Below are 16,344 nucleotides of genomic sequence, written 5' to 3'. Positions count from 1 at the left end.
AAAATGGAGGTACAATTCACCGTTGATCTATTTGAAAGACAATGATTACTTCCCACCAGGACAACGAGAAATAGGGGGAAACTGGATATTAAAAGATGATGCACAATTAAAGGATATATTAGTAGAAGATAATTTAATCACATTTCAAGCACTAAGGGAAGACACAGAATTACTGAGGTTGGACGAATGGCGGTACCTCCAGTTAAGAACATTTGTGTTAAAGCTTCCCCTTCCTTTAAGGAGTAAGGAAGAACTAAGACCCTTTGAACAATTGTGTCAGCAGGATAAAACAACAAAAAAAAGAAAATATATTGGTTCGATTTATAAAATATTTTCAGAGGGGGACGAACTGGAGGAACCGGCATTCTTTAAAAAGTGGGAGAAAGAACTGGGGGTACAATGTAATACCCAAATTAGAAAGAAAATATTAACTTTAATACACTTTGCGGGGGGAGGGAATAAATTAATAGAAACAAACTACAAATGTATAGCAAGGTGGTATGCCACCCCTGACAAACTCAGCAGGTTTAGAAATGATCAATCGCCTGAGTGCTGGCGAGGATGTAAGTCTATCGGGAGTATGGGCCATATATGGTGGGGTTGTCCCAAAATATTAGATTATTGGAAGAAGATAATTGAACTAATAAAGGTGGTAACGGGAAAAACGATCAGAGAGGACCCATGGACGGTGTTATTTCACGGGACAGAGGAGACAATTAACCAATATAAAGCATCATTAGTTCCTATTTTTTTAGACACCGCAAAAAATCTCATCCCGAGAAAATGGAGAGAAAAAGAAAGCCCTAAAATCCAGGATTGGATTCGTCGGGTAACCGAAATACAATATATGGAAACTGAGGAGGGCGGAGATGAGGCAACAGCCATAAAGGAGGAGAGGGACAGGAAATGGGATCCCTGGGAAAAATTTAAAAAATCTTGGCGATATGTGGAGGAAATAACGCAGGCATAAACACGGGAAAGGTTTAGTGGAAGTAAGGTTTAAAGTAGAACCCTGAGGGTTAGAAACCAGGAACAGGGAGGGGGGAGGGAGGGGGAAGTAGAGAGTTTAAGGGGACAAAGAGAGGAGGAGGTACGAACGAGAGTTGATACTTGAAGTGTTGCCGTAGGATACGGGTTACTTACCTCTCCCCTTTGCACCCTTAATGAATATGGGGAAAAAAAAGAGAGGGATTGGGGGGAGGGGAATAAATTAAGGGAAGATATATGGCGAAGGAGGTTAAGGGGTAAATTTCAAGGGATATTATAGGAGGACTTGGTGGTCTTTCCCTTTTTCTTGGCTCTTTTAATGTATAAATGAATAAAGTTCCTGAGTGAAAAGGTTTACTAAAAAAAAGAGCTACAATGATGTGATGTTAAGACGAGGTAAATTATAATGAACGTTGAGTTGATTGACACCTCGCTGATAAATTCGCTGAAGTAGCAAAAAAAAAAGAGTAGGTGTCCTTCATTTAAACGTTCTTCTCCCCCGGCACCAGATACTGCAGCCTCCAGGCAGTTTCGACGGCCTCCGCTGTTGGGTTCAAGAGGTAAGCCCCAAGGCCAAGCACAAGGCCAGAAGAAGCCCTGGGGGCAGAAGCATACAAAACAGAGTCCTAAGGTCTCCTTATGAAGGGGTGCCCCCACTCCTTCAATTCGGGGGGGGGGGAGGCTTCTGCAGCTTGCAGGAGCCTGGCGGGAAGAGATCCAAGACAGATGGGTCATCTCCATCTCCAGAGTTTGGGGAGTTTCCATCATTTCGTTTTCTCAAACGATCTCAAAGATCTAAATCGGTTCCTAACCATCCGCTCAGTCGGTTACATGGCTAGACCACAGTGTGTCCAGCACGCTAAAGTATTTGGCACACCTCGGTTGGATTCTTAACCTAGAGAAGTCAGCCTTACGGGCAGTAAGAAGGCTAGAGTACTAGGGTCTGGTTATAGAGTCTTATAAGTCTAAGAAAGGGTCTTTTTTGCCTCAAACGAAGGTCAGGGCTATAGGAGACCTGGTCCGTGTGGTCAAGGGAAAGAAGGATCCCTCCATTGGTGGCTTCAGTCAAAGCTATTCCCTATGCCCAATTTCATCCAAGACAGTATTTTGTCTGCTTGGAACAAGAGGATCCAAGCCTTGGACTACCCAATGTATGTGTCCCTAAAGGTGAGCCAGAGTCTCAATTGGTGGTTGATGGCCAAAACAGAAGGGGAAATCCTTCATGCCGGTAGGCTGGAAGGTAGTAACGACGGATGCCAGCCTTTTGGGCTGGAGAGCAGTCATGTTGGAACAGGAAGGGGCCATCCCCAAGCTGTTCCCACAACGTTGGGAGCATGAAATTATCCAAAATGTTTTGGTATGCTGACACCTTAAGCGTTCCCTTCACTGGAACTAAGGGACCAGGCCCTACCCCTGAAAAAACAACCCCACACCATAATCCCCACTCCACCAAATTATTTGGACCAGTGCACAAAGCAAGGTCCATAAAGACACGGATCAGCGAGTTTGGGGTGGAGGAACTTGACTGGCCTGCACAGAGTCCTGACCTCAACCCGTTCGAAAGCCTTTGGCATGAATTAGAGTGGAGACTGTGAGCCAGGCCTTCTCGTACAACATCAGTGTTTGACCTCACAAGTGTGCTTCTGGAAGAATGGTCAAACATTCCCATAGACCAGGGGTCTCAAACTGATGGCCCTCCATCTGTTGCAAAACTACCCATGATGCTTCTGCCTGTAGGAGTCATGCTTGGAACTGTCAGCCTTGCAATGCCTCATGGGACTTGTAGTTTTGCAACAGCTGGAGGGCCGCCAGTTTGAGACCTCTGCCATAGACACACTCCTAAACCTTGTAGACAGCCTTCCCAGAAGAGTTGAAGCTGTTAAAGCTGCAATGTGTGGACCAACTCATTATTGAACCCTATGGGCTAAAGGCAGGGACCGTACACACGATACAAAAATAGTAAAGTAAAACTTTTTCCAATGAACGATCTGCCGATTTTCGGACCATTCGTCCGACAAAAGCTGGATGTGCAGACTCTAAAAAAATTTTGGCATACGTAAACTCAACACCTGATTTTCATTCAGTACTGAAAAAAAAAAAAATCGTAAGACCAAGAGTGCACATGTTTAGAAATGAAAGAATACATACAAAACTATTCAACACTTGATATCACTTCTGAAGTTGAATTCGGTCGTATGAGAATTTTCGTAGTGGGGAGTAACCTCTTCACTTCCAACATTAGACTAGCATGCAAAAAAAAAAAAAAAAAAAAAAGTACGACTGTCCGAAAATCTGATTGTGTGTACGAGGCTTTAGACTGGGATGAGATTAACGTTCAAGTGCGTGTAAAGGCAGGTGTCCCAATACTTTTGGTAATATAGTGTATATGAATCCTGCCATTGTTGATCTCATCTTCCTAAAATGTTGGTTGCCTTACTGTCACATTGACCCTTTTGCCTCAATACCCTGGGTCAGTTTTGGTAATAAAGCTAGAAGGTTAGCATTACAGCCAGTCAGCTGATATTTTTACAAGATGGTCCGCAATGACAACTCCCATTTTTCTAAAAACAAAGCCCCTTTTCACGTTTGTGCGACATGGGGACTGCAAAGTCGCATGACAAGTCATACCCCATGATTTCCAATGAGTACCGTTCATATCTGTGCAAGTTCAAGTTGCAGCGACTTCAAAGTAGTCCCTCCACTACTTTGGTCCGACTTTGATGCGACTTGAGGTCCATAGACCACACAGGCATTGCTTCTCGTCGCATCAAAATCGCACGACTTTCAGGTCGCACAAGTGTGAAAAGGGACTTGGATATGGTGGTGTAATTTCCTGAAGGCAAAATAAAAGAATGTCAAATTTGATGATTTTAGAACAAGTATTAACAACCCCCATGCACTCGTCATTAACAGCTCACTAAAAAAAGAAAAAAAAATGCAGCACTTAAATGTACTAATAAACAGACGACAGATAAACTAGACAAATAGTATATTGTGAACAAACAATACTAGAAGGCAAGGTTGACAAAGTCCACCCTGTGAGGAAATGATGTGATAGCAGGAACACGGTAAAAACCAAAAAAAAGCCTGGTATTAATAAACAATGTCAGTAGGTCAGCATTTCTGGAACACCATCGGAACAGAAGACAACAATGAAGATCTTGTGAAGCGACTGCCACCAATGGCATGAAGGCTTCCAGGAAAAGTTGGACTTAAAGGGGCTTATACCTCTCAAGTCAAACTGGCTTGTGGTGATAAACACCCTTTGTGATATAAAACCATCAGCGATCCAGGCTAGCCACGATCACAATAAGAACTTTAAGCGGTACTGGTCATCATTATATTCCCAAATGGACAAGCAAATATGGTTCAGATGGAGAGGAGGACAGCCAGGGGAGATTCACTTATTCACACACTGAAACCGAAAAAAGGTTCCGCATAGTGTGATAACGTTTTTAAAATAGTTTTTTTAATAAAAAGAAGGTCAAAAATTGGACACTCACGTTTCTGATGCAGTTAACAGTTAAAAGGATAGGTGGCACAGTGGTGATGGTAGAACTCGAACCAACACGTTTCGTCTGATTAGACGTCATCTGGGGTGGTCTTTTGATATTAACAACTCACTAGACTGGTAATTACAAAGCATGGCCCACCCATCTCATTGACATCACTGAAAACCTGCTGAGGGCATTGGAATGCCCTTCGCCCATAGGGGTACGGGCTCAGGGGTGGTCTGAATTGCCATGCATTGGGGCTGATCATGTTTTGTGTGTACACTAGTTAATCCATTTTTTCTCTCCATAGTTGTGCTGCTAATGGCAGTTAAACTTGTTAATAATTACATAACAAATGAGTTTAACTTGCCATTACCAGTGCAACTATGAGTGCAAAAAATGTAAACAAAGATTACAATGCGCTATTGTTCACAAGTTTGGTATGAGGAAAGGTTGCTGATCCTGACCTAGAACTGTCACACTTACCAAAGTAAATGATTGTTAAAGATCTTCGTCTTTTTTTTTTTTTTTCACTGTACGTTGTTTAATATTAAACAGCTATAAAGTCAGTTTCCTTGGTTAGAACCCGTGTCAGGTCCTCGTGACCTTTTTGATAGATGATGTTGCTAAGACAATTGTACACAATCTGAAGTCCTTTGTGGCAAGGTAATGGTGCCGGTTCTGGGATCCTGTATACCTGTCTATTCAGCACCGGTCATTTTACAAATTGGTTCTTTCATGCTGGTGGCTGGAAGGTGATAAAAAAAAAAAAAAAAAGTAGCTGAGCTGCAGTTTTACCACCACCTGGAATTCTAACATTACAGCCTGACAATGCTTTACACATGCCGCAGTGTATGATGCTTTGCTCTCCGGCAGTTTTAACTTAGCGGGTATAGAGCTTGACAGGTGGCACTGCCTGTCAAACTCGCCCATGGAGATCAATGGGGCTGCACCGCAACCACAAACCAAGCTCTTGGCATGCAGTTACGGCGCGGTTTTGTATTAAAAGAAGAAAAAAATTATCAGCCACTGCTATAAAGCCCCCTGAAAAGCAACCCACTGTGGATTGCTTTTCACATACCTCCCAACCTTTTGAGATGGTAATGAGGGACACCTAATAACAAAAGTATGTAGGTATAGGACACCCACACTGCTACCCCATCTTAAAGGTGAATTAAACAAAAAAAAGATTGGCTAAACCCACAAGTACTTTTTTTTACCACTACTACTCCTTTTAGATTGGCTTTTGAAATTTACAAATGCAGCAATTTAGAAATTGGATGAACGGTTTAGCACTGGGAAACACTATTTGAAAGCTAAATAGTGCGTAATATATACAACTATGCAGATCAGACCAAATAAGGGACAAATGAGGAAAGAGGGACAGAGGGACTTTTTTCCAAATCAGGGACAGTCCCTCAAAATCAGTGACAGCTGAGAGCTATGCTTTTAAGGCGGCTGTACGTATTATCCAAAATGCAGATCAGCAGGCAATAGGATAATATATCAAAGCTCTATAGGGGAGTCCACATAAGTAGCAAGTAAAGCCTCCTTAGTGATAATATCCACCATCCATCACCTTGAACCATAGTGCCTCCACCAAAAGCTGTACAAACTACTTACCAGCTCCTGTGGACCCCATGTTATAGGGGTCGGGGATCAATCTGCACCTGTGGCTTAAACCCAGCCAGGGCCCTTCTCCACATCTCGGGGCTCCTCCGCCAATCAGATGTCACTCAATGAGTTGGGTGGGAAGTTGGATCACCCAAAAGAGACAGACTCAATCTAGCATAAAATCCTTGATGGGTTGCCCCTGGACGACGTAATTTGTGACGAAACGAGTAGGACGGAGCATCACACTGTCGTCACCATCTTCCTCGTGTCCCGAAGGATGGGTTTGTTTGGTTATGTGTTGGCCAGCACACCAAACTTAAGGCTTTCTTGTTGATTTTTGTTGTTGCAAGTGCAATATTTTACCATTTAATAAACCTATCAAGGATTTTATGCTACGTGGAGCCTTTTGTCTCTTTAGGGTGATACAATTTCCCATCCAGCTCATTGAGTGAAATCTGATTGGCAGAGGAGCCCTGGGATGTGGAGAAAGGCCCTGGCTGGGTTTAAGCCACATGCGCGGATTGACCCCCTATAACAAGGGGTCCACAGGAGCTGGTAAGCAGTTTGTACAGCTTTGGGTGGAGGCACTACGGTTCAAGGTGATGAATGATGGATATTATCACTAAGGAGGCTTTACTTACTACTTATGTGGACTCCCCTATAGATCCTTGATACATTATCCTATTGTATTGTGATCTGCATTTTATACATCATTCATCATTAATGGTTCTCTGTTTTTTAAGAGCGACTCTATTTATTTTATGTTGTTTATTGTGATTATGCTACACAAGAGAATCGCTGCTGAGGGTTTTTTTTTTTATACTGTATGAATTATCGACTGTCTGAAAAAGCTCTATGGCTAACTTTACACTTTTATGGTTGAGCTGCGTTTTTACAGCCCTTCTCAACCACTTGACGCCAACATTACGCCTATATGCACCATCCATGGGGCCGCATACATGCGTATCTGTCTTTCTGCTGGGAACACAACGCACTCCCAGTGCAGAGACCGGGGTCCTGTACTAATGATTGGGACCCGGGACTCCCGGTTCTGTGTCTTCTGATCTCTGTGATGGCCTCTGATTGGCTATCACAATGATCAGTCACTGTGAAGCCTGACCCAGTGTTTGTTTCTCTCTGTGAGTTTGGGGTTGATTTACTAAAACTGGAGAGTGCAAAATCCGGTGCAGCTCTGCACAGAAACCAATCGGCTTCCATGATTTTTGTCAAAGCTTAATTGAACAAACTGAAGTTAGAAGCTGATTGGATACCATGCACAGCTGCACCAGATTTTGCACTCTCCAGTTTTAGTAAATCATCTCCATTGTGTCTCTCGCTCGCTCTCCTTCAGAGGGAGAAAAACAAACAACTGTGTAAAAAAAAAAAAAAATAGCCAGATCAAGGTTTGAACTAGGTCAGTGTCAGGGGTTAGTGTTTGGATCAAGTAAGAGTCTAAGGTCAGGGTCAGTATATTTGGGGCAGGATTAAAAAAAAATGCACACTATTGATTCTGGACTGTGTACTATGGGTACGACAACAAATAACATACACGTATGTGGTATCGCTGCGATCGGCAGGAGTATGAGAATTTATTTTAGGTTGTTCTTTGGCGGTAGGTTATGGTAGTAACCAGAAATTCATAGCTAAATAAAAAAAAAAAAGTTTTTTTTTTTTTTTACTATTTTGGGCCAGTTCTCCTTTTGATAAAATATAAAAATCAGGAGATATCCATTACCATTTGCCACCAATTGAAAGTGAAATTTGTCCTGAAAACAACAGAGTATAATCCACCTGGATGAACAAATTAGGGATGATATTTACAGTTTTACTAGCACATGTCAAAGTTGCAAAATTGTGCTTAGGCTTTAACATTTGTTTTACCCTTAGGTGTCAAGGGGTTGAGCTGCAAAGTAGACATGTGCACTGCTGGAAAATTAGTTAATTTTCCTTTTGTTCGGTTTTTTTTCTCTAATGCATAACCAACTAACTAATAATAACTAACTATTAAATTATAAGTATTGGAATTTCCTTTCAAATTTGGCTCTTAATGAACCTAACGAATACGAATTTATCTGAAGTTATGAATTATCCAAACTAACAAATGCGCATCTAAACAAATGGAACAGAACGAATTAATAATAAATAATAAAATGTTATTATTATTATTATATATTATTAATTCATTACGTTCCATTTGTTTAGACGCGGCATTCGTTATGATGGATAATTTGTAACTTCAGATTAATTCATATTCATTACGCTCACTAACAGCCAAGTTTGAAAGCAAATGAATAACCAACTAACTAATAATAACTAACTATTAAATTATAGGTATTGGAATTTCCTTTCAAATTTGGCTCTTAATGAACCTAATGAACACGAATTATCCGCACTAACGAATGTGCATTTAAACAAATGGAATGGAACTAATTAATAATAAATAATAAAAATAACATATTTTTATTATTATATATTATTATTAATTCATTACGTTCCATTCGTTTAGACGCGGTATTCGTTATGTCGGATAATTCGTAACTTCAGATTAATTCATATTCATTACGTTCACTAACAGCCAAATTTGAAAGGAAATTCTAATACCTATAATTTAATAATTAGTTATTATTATTATACATTATTTATTATTTATATATATATATATTTATATAGTGCCAACAGTTTATGCAGCGCTTTACAACATAAAAGGAGACAAAACAGTTACAACAATACAATAAAATACAAGAGGATTAAGAGGGCCCTGCTCAGAAGAGCTTACAATCTAATAGGGTGGGGCAGGTGGTACAAAAGGTTCTAACTGCGGGGATTGAGCTGATGGAAGCGGTAGGCGATTAGTTGGAGACATGATAGGCTTCCCTGAAGAGATGAGTTTTCAGGGATCGCCTGAAGGTTTTAGTTAGAAATTCTTTCGAATTTTCGGATTTTCTTTCTTATTTTTGGATTTTCGAATTGCGATCATAACGAATGACCTGAAAAAAAATGAAAACAAACAAATTTTCCATCAGTGCACATGTCTACTTTGCAGCTCAAGCCCTTGACACCTAGAGGCATTAACATTCGTTTTACCCTTAAGGCAATTCAACATTTAATAGTTTATTTCAGATTTTCGGAATTTCAGAATATTCCCAAAAATTCGTTAAACGGGTGTTCGTTAATACGGATGTTTCCGAATTAAGGAATTTGACGAAATTCATAAAAAATATGAATTTGGATCAAAACGAATTGCAAATGTCTACTGCACAGGCAGCTAGAACGGGATCCATACTTCTGGCAGCAAAAAATTATAACCCCTTTGTGCTCAACAGGCAGACGCGTTTCACACTTCCATGTAGAGTTTAGCCATAGCTCTGACTAAGCACTGCATCGAAGTGTGAAACGCGTTAGCTCCTGTCTGTTCTTGTTGTGGCTTGTATTTTTGTTCCCAAGAATTTTTGAATAAAAGGCAAAAAAACGTTTTTTGAGTGTGGCTGTCCAGATCTTCTTCCTGTTTTTGATTGCTATATGCATTGCCGGCACCTGGGCTTCCAGGCTGGATGAGAAGGTTTTCCACTGCCGCTTGACCTACCTGGAGCGGTGATATCTCTCTCTCTACCTTGTTTACATGGGCAGACCGCTGTTCTGCCTCTCTACAAACGATCATTGGGTTCCCTGTGGTCATCGCGCCTGCCGGGCCTGCTGATTGGCTCCCGTTAGGTCCAATCACGGCGGTGTGCGCACGTGCCCCCACCCCAGAGCTGGTGGAAGAGATCAGGTACGTGATTTTGCGCTGAAGGGCAGCCCTGCCACAGTACATTACGTGGGGGCGGTCCTTAAGCGGCAAAGCTGCAATTGGAAGAGGAGGGTTGTCTACATGCCACTGGTGCGATGCTTCTCTTCGGGCCTTCAGCCAAGCTTACTCAACATGTAGCGACCGGCGGGTAGCAAACCTGCCGAACGCCACACAGTCAAGTAATGCCCCACACATGGTCGGACATTCCGAACACAAAATCCGTCAGATTTTTTTCCGACAGATTTTGGCTGAAACTTGCCTTGCATACACACTGTCACACAAAGTTGTCGGAAAATCCGATTGTTTGGAATAAGGTGACGTACAAAATGTACGACGGGACTACGTAGAGGCCAGTAGCCAACAGCTTTCGTCTCCAAATTTTTTTCTGAGCATGCGTGTCACTTTGTGAGTCAGAATTTTCTACACACGATCGTCCACTGCCCTACTGACACATCCACTACCCTACTGACACTGTCCTCTGCCTTACTGACACCGTCCACTGCCCTACTGACACCGTCCACTGCCCTACTGACACCGTCCACTGCCCTACTGACACATCCACTACCCTACTGACACTCTCCTCTGCCTTACTGACACTGCCAACTGCCCAGACACTGTCCATTGTCCTACTGACACCTCCCACTGCCCTACTGACATTGACAACAGCCCAGACACCGTCCATTGCCCTACTGACACCGCCAACTGCCCTACTGACACCGTCCACTGCACTACTGACACATCCACTACCCTACTGACACTGTCCTCTGGCTTACTGACACCGCCAACTGCCCTACTGACATGTCCATGTTTTAATACATTTCAATATTGTTTACATTTATAGGAGTGTGGAGTGCGTGTGAATATACTATATATATATATATATATATATATATTATAAACACACACACACACCCATGTGTGTTTGAGCTTTGGGGTGCACACCCTAATGCAATAGGCTACGCACACCTATGACTTTAAGGCATATGTCCCTTAAAAAGGCGTTCCACACTTTTTTTTTTAATTCAGCAGCTACAAACACTGTAGCTGCTGACTTTTACTAAGGACACTTACCTGCCCAGGGAGCCTGCAATGTCAGCCCCTGAGGCGGATCCAACCATCAGATAGGGTGCAGGCACCGCCATAGCAGCTAAGGGAAACCGGCAGTGGAGTCTTCAGGCTTCACAGCCGGTTTCCTACTGCGCATGCGTGAGTTGCGCGGCGCTTTCTAAATGGCCCTGTCATCTTTTGGGACACGAGTGGGTCCCAGAAGGCACAGCTGGGGGGGGGGGGGGGGCAGAGCCAGAAGAGGACATGACGTACCCTTCCTGCCCAGGCCATTTTTCAGCCTCAGCGCTGTTGCAATTTGAATGAGAATTGCGCGGTCGTGCTACACTGTACCCAAACAATTTTTGTGTCATTTTCTTCACACAAATAGAGCTTTCTTTTGGTGGTATTTAATCACTGCTGGGTTTTTTATTATTTACAAAAAAAAAAAGGACAAAAATGTTGAAAAAAAAATGTTTTTTACTTTTTTTCTGTCAGAAAATGTTGTAATTAAGTAATTTTCGCCTTCACTGATGTGTGCTGATGAGGTGGCACTGATAGATGGCACTGATGGGCACTAATAGGCGGCACTGTTGGGCACGGATAGGCGGCAACGGATAGGCGATACAGATGGGCATTGATGGGCGACATTGATGGGCTTTGATCGACAGCAGTGAGAGGCATTGATAGGCGGCACTGATTGCCAGTACTGACTGGCATTGGTAATGGCCACTGATTGGTGGCAGTGGTGGGCACTGATTTGTGACACTGTATTTATTTATTGTAATTAGGGCACTGATGATCAGTGCCCTGATTACATCCCTAGATGTCTCTCTGTGAGGAGATGCCGCTGATCGGCTCTCCTCTCCTCACACTCTGTCAGTGTGTCAATAACCGGCATCTCCTTGTTTACATAGGACCGGCTGTGATTGGGCACAGCTGATCACATGGTTAAAGAGCCGCGGACGTGCCTCTTTACAGAGATCGGGGTCAGGACGTGTCCTAGCAACACGGTGCGGCCGCGATCACCGTGCTGCACATCCGTTCTGGGACGCCGTCATATGACGTTGTTCCAGAACGAAAGCTACACTGACGGTGGGCGGGCAGCAAGGCAACTAAATCATTTACTAAAACATCTTGCTATTGACCTCAAGATTTCTTGATAAATTGATAGATTTAGGTTTACTCTACACCAGGAAAATTTCCCCCCATCTCAGCAGTGGCTCTGCCCTTTTCATCTAGCCTGCCAATGAAAGCAACCTGTCCTCTCTAGCACACAATGGTCATACTCCACAAGTTGTCCACATCTTTAGCACAGTGAGGAACCACCTCAGGTTGTCACAACCCAAATACCACCCGACCCTTGTTTGCAAGGCACTGGCACAGCAACCAATGATGCTGTGGCCCAGCCGCCAGCTTCTTAGCAACCAATGATGATGGGTCCTGGCTGCCAGCGTCTTGCAACCAATGACACTGTGGCCTGGTCGCCTGCTCCCTAGCAACCAATGATGATGTCTTCCAGCCGCCAGCTTCTTAGCAACCAATGATGATGTGGCTGAGCCGCCAGCTTCTTAGCAACCAATGATGACGTGGCCCAGCTACCAGCTTCTTAGGAACCAATGACACTGTGGCCCAGTAGCCTACTCCCTAGCAACCAATGATGATGTGGCCCAGCTGCCAGCTTCTTAGCAACCAATGATGCTGTGGCCCAGCCGCCAGCTTCTTAGCAACCAATGATGATGGGACCCAGCTGCCAGTGTCTTAGCAACCAATGACACTGTGGCCTGGTTGCCTGCTCCCTAGCAACCAATGATGATGTCTTCCAGCCGCCAGCTTCTTAGCAACCAATGATGATGTGGCCGAGCTGCCAGCTTCTTAGCAACCAATGATGACGTGGCCCAGCTACCAGCTTCTTAGCAACCAATGACACTGTGGCCTAGTAGCCTACTCCCTAGCAACCAATGATGATGTGGCCCAGCCGCCAGCTTCTTAGCAACCAATGATGATGTGGCCCAGCCGCCAGCTTCTTAGCAACCAATGATGATGTGGTCCAGCTGCCAGCTTCCTAGCAACCAATGACACTGTGGCCCGGTCGCCTGCTTCCTAGCAATCAATGAGGACGTGGCCCAGCTGCCTAGCAACCAGTGACACACAGGGGGGAGATTTTCTAAAACTAGTGACCACAGAATCTGGTGCAGCTGTGCATAGTAACCATTCAGCTTGTTTAAAGTGGTTGTAAACTCACTTTTTGGACTTCTACCTATAGGTAAGCCTAGAATAAGGCTTACCTATAGGTAGTGGAAATATCTCCTAAACGTGTGCCATTTAGAAGGTATTTCACTTGTAGTCCGCCGAAAATTCCAATGGCGCATGCGCAGGGAAGAAACAAAACTGAGTGCCGTTTCTTCCCTAGCCTGTGCCGTTAATCATGGCTCCCGTGCGCATGCGCAGGAGTGACATCACGCAGCTCCGGCAAATCACAGAGCCGGAGTCCTTGGCCTGGAAGGAAGAGAGGCCAGAAGATGGATGCTGCCTACACAGGGGACATTGCTGGATTCTTTTGCATTATGCTTTTCATTTTCAGGCTTTGCAGCGAGCAAAAGAGGAAGCAAAACCCATCAGGGTTCACTCCCTCTTTAATTAAGCCTTGACAATAAAGCCTAGAAGCTGGTTACTGTACACAGCTGCACCACATTCTGTATGCACCTGTTTAGTAAATCTCCCCCCATGGTGTCATCGATTGCTAGGATGCAGGTGCTGGGCTGTATAGCTTCATGAGTTGTTACGGTGTAGGCAAGCATCTGCACCATAGCAATCGATAACACTGTGAGCACACCCGCCAGCATCCTAGCAACCAACTTTGTAATGCTGCCCTGTGTGTATACAAGACAAGATTACTGAGCTCTGGTGAGGATACAGTTTTCTGCATAGACACTCCAATCAGTGTATAGATCAGAGATATGGGATCCAGTACAGTATATCGGTGTATAGATCAGAGATATGGGATCCAGTACAGTATATGAGTGTATAGATCAGAGATATGGGATCCAGTACAGTATATCGGTGTATAGATCAGAGATATGGCATCCAGTACAGTATATCAGTGTATAGATCAGAGATATGGGATCCAGTACAGTATACCAGTGTATAGATCAGAGATATGGGATCCAGTGCAGTATATGAGTGTATAGATCAGAGATATGGGATCCAATGCTGTATATGAGTGTATAGATCAGAGATATGGGATCCAGTACAGTATATTGGTCTATAGATCAGAGATATGGGATCCAATGCTGTATATGAGTGTATAGATCAGAGATATGGGATCCAGTACAGTATATCGGTGTATAGATCAGAGATATGGGATCCAGTGCTGTATATTGGTGTATAGAGCAGAGATATTGGATCCAGTACAGTATATCGGTGTATAGATCAGAGATATGGGATCCAGTGCTGTATATTGGTGTTGGTGTATAGATCAGAGATATGGGATCCAGTGCTGTATATCAGTGTATAGATCAGAGATATGGGATCCAATGCTGTATATGAGTGTATAGATCAGAGATATGGGATCCAGTACAGTATATTGATCTATAGATCAGAGATATGGGATCCAATGCTGTATATGAGTGTATAGATCAGAGATATGGGATCCAGTACAGTATATCGGTGTATAGATCAGAGATATGGGATCCAGTGCTGTATATTGGTGTATAGAGCAGAGATATTGGATCCAGTACAGTATATCAGTGTATAGATCAGAGATATAGGATCCAGGGCTGTATAGACTTGGATACATGGGATCCAGTGTTGTATAGTATAGACCAGGATACATGGGATCCAGTGCAGTATTTGACTGGGATACATGGGATCCAGTTTAGTATAGTATTAGACTGGGATACATGGGATCCAGTGCTGTATAGTATTAGACTGGGATACAGTTTAGTATAGACTGGGATACATGGGATCCAGAGTATATGGGATCCAGTTTAGTATAGACTGGGATACATGGGATCCAGTTTAGTATAGACTGGGATACATGGGATCCAGAGTACATGGGATCCAGTTTAGTATAGACTGGGATACATGGGATCCAGTTTAGTATAGACTGGGATACATGGGATCCAGAGTACATGGGATCCAGTTTAGTATAGACTGGGATACATGGGGTCCAGTTTAGTATAGACTGGGATACATGGGATCCAGTTTAGTATAGACTGGGATACATGGGGTCCAGTTTAGTATAGACTTGGATTCGTGGGATCCAGTTTAGTATAGACCCCGCTCCCGGATCCTCCTCGTCTGTTGTTATTATTTGTATTATTATTTTGCTGTCTTGCCGCTGTCATGACGTCACCTCCCCGCCGCTTAAGACACCGGCTCCTATTGGGCCCCAGCCTCTCCCCCGCCCAGCCAATGGTGCGGTCCCACCGGCCTCGGGTGCAGAGTGACGTCACGTAGTTCCCGTCTGCTTTATTTTGCTTCGGTCTCCGGAGCCGCCATTACGGGAAGAACCGGACCGAGCCGAGCTGGAGAACACCGGAGCGGCTCAGAGCGGGAGGGACCGGACGAGCGACACCGAGGAGTCCGGTCCCGGGGGAGATGAGCGGGGGAAGGGAGCCGGCCACGGGATAGAGCCAGGTGAGAGCCGTACTACGGGGAGAGGGGGGCCCTGGGGGGGGGGGGGTCACCTGTCATCACCTGTCATCACCTGTCATCACCTGAGAGGGGGAGGGGCGGGGGCTGGTGTGTGAGGGGCCCCCGGGCCTACGGTGTCGGGGGCCCCGGCCTCCTGTGTGAGGAGGGAGGAATTCACAACCTATGGGGGCTCAGTATGTATTGTATATGAGGCTGAGCTGTGTGCGTGTGTGTGATTAAAAAATAAAAAAATTATATTGCTGTTGATAAAAAATAAAATTATAGAGTGTGTGTGTATGTGTATATATATATATATATATATATATATATATAATAAATTGTGTACAAAAATATATATTTTTTTTTATAAAAAAAATGTAATGTATATAATATGTATAAAATAATAATAAAAAAAAAATGTTTAACAAAAATATTTTTACACACACACACACACACACACACACACACACACACACCTGGGTATATATATTTATATAAAAATAAATGCTTCCCCCCCCCCCCTGTATCTGCATGGTACAATAATAAATATGTATACCTTGTGGGAGGGTGTGGTGTAGTTGGATGTAAACACGGTGTTGTTGTTGATGAGTATTTGGTGTGTTGGGTGACATTCCAGCCGTGTTGCTCTCCCGGTCAGGTGCGGTTGGTTGTCTTTGTGATGATGGTTTCTAATGAAATTTTGATTGGCGTTTTGCATACTGGTGCTGCTCGCCACCCGTCTGGTATGTTCCCGGTGGTTATTAGCAGGTGATCCCATGG

General features: G+C 43.7%; 1 protein-coding gene across 1 annotated transcript in view; it reads left to right on the top strand.

The window, feature by feature from the left end:
- The first annotated feature begins 15,355 nt into the window (after positions 1 to 15,355).
- The window catches only part of ZRANB1 (zinc finger RANBP2-type containing 1), a 107,866-nt gene continuing 106,877 nt past the window's right edge, over positions 15,356 to 16,344 (top strand). The window contains exon 1 of the mRNA XM_077455563.1: positions 15,356 to 15,567. The gene's annotated coding sequence lies outside the window, so the exon portion shown is untranslated. The remainder of the gene's footprint in view (positions 15,568 to 16,344) is intronic.

The sequence above is a fragment of the Lithobates pipiens genome, unplaced genomic scaffold (assembly GCF_037356315.1).
Source record: "Lithobates pipiens isolate NorthernLeopardFrog02 unplaced genomic scaffold, aLitPip1_a1.2 Scaffold_25, whole genome shotgun sequence".
Taxonomy (NCBI): Eukaryota; Metazoa; Chordata; class Amphibia; order Anura; family Ranidae; genus Lithobates; species Lithobates pipiens.
Note: the sequence above shows the minus strand (reverse complement) of the source record. Positions and strands in the feature narration are given on the sequence as shown.